This window comes from Saccopteryx bilineata, chromosome 5 (genome assembly GCF_036850765.1).
Source record: "Saccopteryx bilineata isolate mSacBil1 chromosome 5, mSacBil1_pri_phased_curated, whole genome shotgun sequence".
Classification (NCBI taxonomy): domain Eukaryota; kingdom Metazoa; phylum Chordata; class Mammalia; order Chiroptera; family Emballonuridae; genus Saccopteryx; species Saccopteryx bilineata.
This window is the reverse complement of record NC_089494.1, coordinates 78557711-78566504: the sequence shown is the minus strand read 5'-3', so window position 1 is coordinate 78566504 and position 8794 is coordinate 78557711. Positions and strand designations below refer to the sequence as shown.

The window sequence follows — 8794 nt, the reverse complement described above, 5'->3', positions numbered from 1 at the left end:
CTTGTTTTTAAAACTGAACTAAAAGTAGGTCACAGTAGGCAAAATATTAAAAGAAAATATAGATATTTATTTTTAGCGTCCTTGATGGTACAGGAGTGTGGCTCTAGTTAATTGCACAGAGGGCAGCAGGAAGGCACAGGTTTTCTGCAGGATGAGGGAGAGAAGACAGAAGGAAGGAAAGATTAAGAAGGGTACTTGCCGAAGACAGGCTTTATCTAGTCTGAAGTGGATGATATCTCACTAAAAACCCAAACCATTGTTTTCTGGTCTTGCACTGTTAAGGGAAATGAAGGAACCCTATGATCACTGAGGTGTAGCTGTTCACTGGAGTGTAAGCATGAAACTGCTTAATTGCTCTCAAACTTCAAGGGTGGAATCGCTGGGCAGTGGGCAGTCTCCCTTAGTATCTTAATGATGTCTCCATCCAGTTCCATAACTTTCCAATACTATTTCTAATGCTCAGTCTTATTTTTACATTTCAATCTCAAAAACAAAACAACACTAAACTTTGGAGTTAATCTCTTGGCAATAGATGTTTCTCCTCTTACATGCCCATCTTCTTCCTGTTTCCCAGAGAGGACCACCCTAGGTCTGGAGGATGGAATGAGAAACAGCATCTTCCTACTGGACTCCTGAAGACAGGGGCCGTGGGTGCTACCACCAGGGTTGCTGCTGCCTCTCTAACACCAACAGATTTTCTTAGCTGCCCGTGTCCTCGGGTAATGTGTCCTGGCACAGTCTCTTGACATGGAGTCTGGCTCAGGCTCAGCCTCCTCTCTCTGTCAGCCCCGGCTTTCCCCTACTCAAGGGCTCTGCTTGTCCAACAGCCTGCTGGGGTAGTGCCGGCAAGATGGCTGTAGCACAGCTACTCTGTCTACTCCACTGACAGGAAATTCTGTCCTTGCCGAGCGAACGGTGGAAATGCAGTCTGGAGCCTCATTAAGAGTGAATTAGAGCACTTTATAGGAGACAAGGGGAACAACAGAAAACAATCTGTCGTTAACTTACAAAAGGAATTCACCATTCCTGGAAGTAAAGCTATTCTAGGCTGAGGCAAGGAGTACAGCGAGCTCCCAATCCATCTCCTGAATCCAAACATTAATTTGATGCCCGGTACACAAATGGATGCTTTAACTGGTAAGAAGATACCACATTTGATTTTAGCCAATAGGGAAAGAAGAGATAATGATCCCACTTAAGCCACACACCTCCCTTTTCACACTTGGCATGAACTCCTTACACTACTCCCATGCTCTGAGTCATTGCCTGATATTGCTCTGAACTGATTTAATCCTTCTGAAGAAATATCTTTCTCATGGAAAATGATTAGTTTTGATGCATTCTTTTTGAGACCTGATCCAAACACCTCTTTTACGTACTCATACTTATTAAACTTAATTGGTCAGCTCCTTTCTCCCAGCTCTCATATTTTCTGTACGCCTTTGGGAGTCAGTAACAACTCTGGCACTTATGTCAGCAAACTATTTTTTTTTAAACTTTTTATTATGAAAGTTTTCAAATCTAAACAAAAGTAGAAAGAACAGTGTGATAAGCTGGTGTGTATTCACCACCCAACTCAACAATTATCAACTCATGACCAATCTATATTCCTCACCTAGTCTCTCTCCCACCCCAGACTATGCGTCTAAAATATTTGAACTCTTTTTATTGTTTTAAACTTAACTGCAATACCATCAACCCACCTAAAAATAAAGAACAATTCAATTATTATCTAGTCTGTGTTCAGATTTCTACAATGGTTTCATAAAATTGATATCTTAACAAGATTTCCCTGTTGTGTTTGATTGAAACATTTCTTGCACAAATCAGATTACACTAGTTTATGCTGTAGTAGCAGATAACTCAAAAGTCACAGTGATTTACAACAATTCAGCTTTATTTCCTGCTCATGTGAATTTCCACGGTGAGTCAGCTCCACATCCTCTTCACTCCTGGTCATAGAGAGAAGACACAGTCTCTATTTGGGATACACCCACTTCCTGGCAGATGGAAATGAGGAGTGGTTGAAACATACAATGACTTTTGAAACTTCTGCTCAAAAGTAACAACCATCACATCTGCTGACAATTCATTGGTCAAAGCAAATCACATGGCCAAAGCTGATGTCAGTGGGGAAAAGGAAGTATAATTCTCCCAGAGGAGAGGGCAGCAAATATTGGGAACATTATCTCTTATACCTTATAAATCCCTTTTAATCCTTAGGTTCCTAACCTCATCTTTTTTTCCCCTCTTAATTTACTAGTTGAAGAAATTGGGTCATTTGTGCTGTAGAATTGTAGATATTCCAGATTTTGCTAATTGCTTCTCTGTGGTACACTTGTTTAACATGTTCCTCTATCGCCTCTACTTCTTCCTAACCTGTAGTTAAATATAGAGGCATTATCAGATTCAGGTTGGCAACGTTACTTCCTAGGTGATCATATTTTATTATTTTAGTTACCTCCGGCTCTATAACAAATCATCCCAAACCTTGGTGGCTTAAAACAATAATAATCATGTATTATCTCATGGTATCTGTGGGCCAGAAATTCAGACAGGACACAGGAGGATGGCTTGTCTATGTTTTATCATTTCTGGTGGTTAGAAGGAAACCCCAGATGCTGAAAGACTGAAATCATCTGAAGGCTTGACTGAACTTGACGGCTCCTTGGTTAGCAAGTTGGTGTTGGTAAATTGCTACTTTTTCATGTGGGTCTGTCCACAGGGTTGCCTGAGCATCTTCACAACATGGTGTTTGACTTTCCCCAGAGTGATTGATCCAAAAGACCAGTGCTGGAGCAGCAATGTCTTCTATGACCTAGCTTGTGAATTCATACACTGACACTTCTATTGGTCACAAAATCCGCCCTTATTCAGTGTTGGAACTCTCCACAAAGATCTGAATACCAAGAAAGGAGGTTCACTGCGGCTGTCTTGGATGCTGGCTACTGTATGTATCAAGTAGCTTTTGATATTAAAAGAGACAAGTAGAGACAATCTGTTTCCCTTTCTGTGAGACAATAATAATTGTCAGCATTCGGGAAGTCATGGTCCAGTAAAATTTTTGGGGAGGGGGTAGAATAGGAACTAACTGGAACTACTAGATCTTTATTTTGCCATTCAAGTCATTTAAAAAAAAAAAAGCAACCTGTTAATTCTACTGTCATTTTTTTTTTAAAAAAAAAATACCTTTTTTATTCAGAAATACATCATATCCAAATGAAGGCATCATTTTAGATGTGGAGCAATGAGAACTTCCCTAAAGCACTGGCGGGAATGTATATTGGGAATCCACTTGGAAAACATTCTCTAGTTAACTTGAGGACATCACCCAACAATTCCATTCCTAAGTATATGCCCTAAAGAAATATGTACACACACCTCAGGAATCACGTACATAGCTGCATGTAAATCATAGTCCTGAGCTGGAAACAAACTGAATAACAAACTGAATGTTCATTAACAGTGGAATAGAAGACAAGTTGATGTATATTCACATTGTTTGATTCCGTATAGATTAGGTTCCCAAACCGGCAATACTAAAGTATAGTGCTTTGGGATGTATGCTTGGATGAAAAACTTGTGTGTTTTTTTTAAAGAGCAAAATGTGATTATTAAAAGATGTGGCATGGTTACCTCTGGGGGTAGAGAGGCTTTTCTGACTGTGAAGAGACACAAAGTGAGGACTGTTGGAGTGCTGGCAATATTTTATTTATTGAGCTTAGTGGTAAATATTTACACAAATATTACTTTTATAACTCATTAAGCTTCACATTTTATGGTTTTTTTCTACCTGTGTGCTATGTTATACCTAAAAAGGGGATTTTTAAAAAGGAAAAAAGTAGTTTTTCAGCTTTAGGGAAACTGTTTTCTGAAAAGAAGACCATCTGTTGTTTCCAGCTCCCTCGTCCCTCTCCCACCCCTCCCTGTGCGGAGTGTCAGCGGGGTTTCCGGGTCCAGCGCTGCAGCTCCGCACCAGGGACTCCCGTGCCCCTGACCCATGGAGAAGGACTGCATGTGGTTACAGGTTCGTGCCCACACGCACACACGCACACTCGTGGGGCTTCCCTCCCTGTGCTTCAGGAGAAAGAACTTTTTGTTCCTCTCCCCAGGTTGGTGAGGAGAGGGAAAAGCCTCTCCTTAAGAATTCTGCAGCCCCCACAAAAGGTCCCCCCCCCCCCGTGGACGGTAGAGTCGATAGCTCTGCTGACAGGCACTGCAGCAAGCCCCCATTCCTGGCAGTGCCCTGGACTGAGAGTGCAGGGTGCTCAGTGCTGTAGTTCTTAGCAGTGGGCCTGAATCGTGCATTTTGATAGTGGGCACTTCCATATTGTGTAATACCACTGTTGAAGGAACATCTATTATATGCCAGGGATTGTGCTAGTTGTTTTACATTGTAGAATGCTTTAAATTTACAATATTTATTTCCTTTTCCCAACATCCTATGAAATAGATAGAAGATAATTATTTCCAGTTTTTATAGAGGCCACTGAGGCTCCTAAGGTTTGAGTGTCTTACCTGAAGTCACTGTAGAAGGCTCCCCATAGTTCTGACTACTTGCCATGCCCACGGCCTTTTGGCAGAAAACGACCTCTGGGTAGTTTCTCAGACAGGCTTGCTTGATGGTGTCTCCTGACCCACCACCCAGTCCAGAACCAGTTTTGTCAGAACTGGTTATCTGACTCGAGGGAAGCTAAGTCATGGAGCAGAGATATATATGGGGCGGCTTGGAGAAACGTATCAACCCAAACAGAAATGATAACGAATAGGGTAGATGATTAAATTATCTTGGGAATATTGGGTAAAAAATAGAAGGAAGCTAAAAGGCACCAGAGATAAGAAAGGCAGTCAGAATCATTAATAAACAGGGAGTATGATTAAGAATATGGTAACTGTGAACAGAAAATATAGATCTGATAGAAATAGAAGGTGCGTTATATAAATGGCACTGGCAGGAGCCCTGAAAGCACAGATTTTAGGGCATGAAGTTCCTGTCATGACGGCAAACCGGCCCCCCGCTGCTGAGTGGCCTCAGTGCAGCCTCTGTAGTAGGAATGGGAGACAGGGAGGGGAGAACATTGTCCTTCAAAGTATTTTTATATTCCTCTTTGTGATTTATAGTTTTATAATTAGCATTTATAATTTTTAAATTAAAACATTTAAGTTAAAATGAAAAGGACAACCTTTAAGGGAAAGTACCAACTCATCATTTGCTGGACCTAGAAGAACCATACATACTTCAAAAAACATGTAAGAAATTCTTTCTGCCTGACCAGGCGGTGGCTCAGTGGATAGAGCGTCTGACTGGGATGCAGAGGACCCACGTTCGAGACCCCAAGGTTGCCAGCTTGAGCACGGGTTCACCTGGTTTGAGCAAAAGCTCACCAGCTTGGACCTAAGGTCGCTGGCTCGAGCAAGGGGTTACTCGGTCTGCTGAAGGCCTGTGGTCAAGGCACATATGAGAAAGCAATCAATGAACAACTAAGGTCTCGTAACGAAAAACTAATGATTGATGCTTCTCATCTCTCTCCGTTCCTGTCTGTCTGTCCCTGTCTATCCCTCTCTCTGACTCTCTCTGTCCCTGTAAAATAATAATAATAAAATTTAAAAAAAGAAAAGAAGAAATAAAGAAAAAAAAAAGAAGAAGAAGAAAAAAAAAAAGAAACTCTTTCTATGACCAGTAGTTGTGACTGCATGTATAGAGAAACAGGCCAAAAAGTATAAACTATCTGCTCCTAGTGACATAAAACACAAGGCATTGCCAGTCATTAATCATTATTGTCTTTCTAACTGAGTATCACCCAGTCACTCCTGACTTTGCAAAGAGAAAACCACAGAGGGGTGTTTCTCTCTGTTGTACAAATGTTTATGTTTGTGCTCACAAAGGACAAAGAACCCTTTTCTGATTTTTTTTCTTTCCTTAGAGAACCAGTACTTAAACGTGCAGTACTGATTAATGGTAATGCCACTAGCTAAGACACAGTTAAGAAGTATTTAACATCTGCTTGTTTCTCATCACCTTCATAGCCTTCCTCTGATATGTACCCATTAGAACTTCAGCATTCGTCTTTTGCTCATATCATTTCTTCTCTTCTACCCAGTTATGTTATCGCTGCACCCCTTGGGCAAACCCAACAAATCAGTCTAGCCGGTTTGCAGAGTAACGACTTCTAAAAAAATACTACTGACATCATAACCTCCCCTGCTCATAGTCACATTTAATTCCTGTTGAGCTAATGGCACCAGGGGACTGATGTCTGCATCCTGTAGCAAATATTCCCATCATTTCTTCCTCTCCACTTAAAAACATTCTTTAGCTCTTACTTAAGTTAAGCACTCCAGAGTTCTTTGTGTGAGTATTATATGTGCTGTTATATGGATTTTATCCATGCACCATATTTTTTAAAAAGTGAATATTAATCTTGCCTGTTACATAAACTAAACATCTACAATTTTCCATATGAAATGATACCATCAAGGGAGGAAGGAGTGTAAGAGAAGAAGAGGAAAAGTCATTTAAAAAAGAATGTTAGGCTAAGACAAAAGAATCTAGACCTAGACTGACTGTCTGAAAAGTTAAAGTAATTGTTCTACTTGAATTACATCATCAACCGAAGTTGGGGTGTTCAGGGCATTCCAGTCCTGACCATTCTGACGAACCACCCAAGTAGCACAAAATCTGCTTTCAACCTGTTCCTGTGCATTTTTAGTTTCCAGGCTTAATTGTGTTCAGACAGGAATTTGACACCTATTTAACTGACTTACATTAGTAAAAAAAAAATTGTCCCTACCTCTTCCCGCAGTCCCCTTTGCCAACATAGTCAAAGCATCCACTACAACATTTCCCAAAGAGAATCAAGACCTATACTTTTTTGTTTTGACTATGGAAAGTAGGTCTGTAGGGCACCAATTGCTTTATGGTCTCATCTGGAGTGTGGTGGGCAAATAAGAGTGAGATAAAGTCCAAATAAACTGGCTCTGAAATTCCCATGCTTGTGTGGATTTATTTGGTCCTTTGATGTCTTTTTTTTCCCTCTGTTGGAATGTTTCAAATATGCACTTAAGTCACCCATAGAAAAAGCTGTTAATGTAAATGAACATGTGTTTAGAATGAGCTGTCATCTTAACCTTCCCAGAGATGCAAAACCCATAAGACACAAAGGGTCAACTGGCATTACCTCTTCTGTTTCTTCTTCTAAATATGAGGGGTTGCAGAGTTCAGAGTGCCCTTTCCTTCTCCCCTCTATTTATTCAGGTGACTTAAATTTTGCTGTTAGAAGGAGGGGTTGACCTTCCAGTCTAGGATATTCTTCTTAAAATTGAGTTTTACTTCCATGCCTTACTGATTGATTATTTTAAGAGTACTATTTGAGTCTCTGATAATCTTATCTTCATGGTGATTTTCATTTAAAAACAAAAACCTATGGAAATATAGGAGTGTGTAATGTGAAGTACTTGAACTCATACTGTAAACGCTCTTCAAGTTTAAAAGATATTTTATCGTGAACATAATAGTAAAGAAAATCTGAGAAACTGGAGTGGGGGGATCATCTGTAATCTATACCTCAAACACAAGTACTGCTAAAATAGACCTAATCAGAGGAGGGGTGGGGTACTGACCCTTCCAAGTACATCCAAGTGGGTGCACTGAAGCTAGTGAGTACTGCTGCCAGCAGCTTTAACCGATGGGGCTGTGAATACATAGACTGCCTTTTAAAGGTAACATTTTTAGACATACTCTTCATAAGAGAAGGAATTACATGTCTCCAGGATTATATGTTTTTCTGAGAGCACTTAGAAAAATCAAAATGTAGCTGTACATATTAATCAACATCTTCAACTTTGGTTGAATACTTAAGGTCTTCCTGTTAACTGTGTAGTGGAAATAAAACTCAACATAAAAACTAGTTTAAAAGCTTAAAGGATCACTCTTTCCTTGTTGAAAATTACATCCTTCGGGGCAGCAGGTCACCGGTGCGCAGCCATACTCTGCTGAGACTTCCAGATAGAATCAGCCTCTCTGGCATGCTTGAGCGAGCACTTGACTTCAAATTGTCAGTCCCTCTCAGAGTTAGCATATGCAGAGCAGTAATAAAAAATTTTTCTACGCAGTGCTTTTAGTGAACTTCTCAAAATTTCAAACACTCTTTAGGGATTACAGGTGAGAATTATATAATCGCAAAGAGACAGCTCTTTAAAGCAATAGGCATCACCGTGGGTGATAGGAGACATTCGGAAGCGATCACTTGAAGGTTTCTGAGGACTAGAATAGCATATTGCTGCCTCTCAACTTGACGGCACTTTCTGTCGGATTCATCTGGCACTCCCAGTGTCTCCTTCTCCACAGTCACACTTTAATCATTTTTGTTTCTGGTCTTGTGTTGTTCGGTTTCAGATCCTCTGTTAGGCTAGTTCAGTTGGTCATCTCATTATATGAACAAGTCCAAGGAAGTAAGACCATTTGGCCTTGTGGAGAGAATTATTTTGTAACAATAAACCCTTTTCTCCACTTTTTAAAAATTTTTTTATTTTTCTGAAGTTGGAAACGGGGAGGCAGTCAGACAGACTCCCGCATGCGCCCGACCGGGATCCACCCGGCATGCCCACCAGGGTGTGATGCTCTGCCCTTCTGGGGTGTTGCTCTGTTGCAACCAGAGTCATTCTAGTGCCTGAGGCAGAGGCCACAGAGCCATCCCCAGCGCCCGGGCCAACTTTGCTCCAATGGAGCCTCGGCTGCGGGAGGGGAAGAGAGAGACAGAGAGGAAGGAGAGGGGGAGGAGTGGAGAAGCAGATG

The 8794-nt window shown here is 40.9% G+C and overlaps 1 pseudogene; it reads right to left on the bottom strand.

Annotated features, from left to right (window-relative positions):
• Positions 1-1010: 1010 nt before the first annotated feature.
• On the bottom strand, positions 1011-1184 carry LOC136307011 (U2 spliceosomal RNA; annotated as a pseudogene).
• Positions 1185-8794: the final 7610 nt, after the last annotated feature.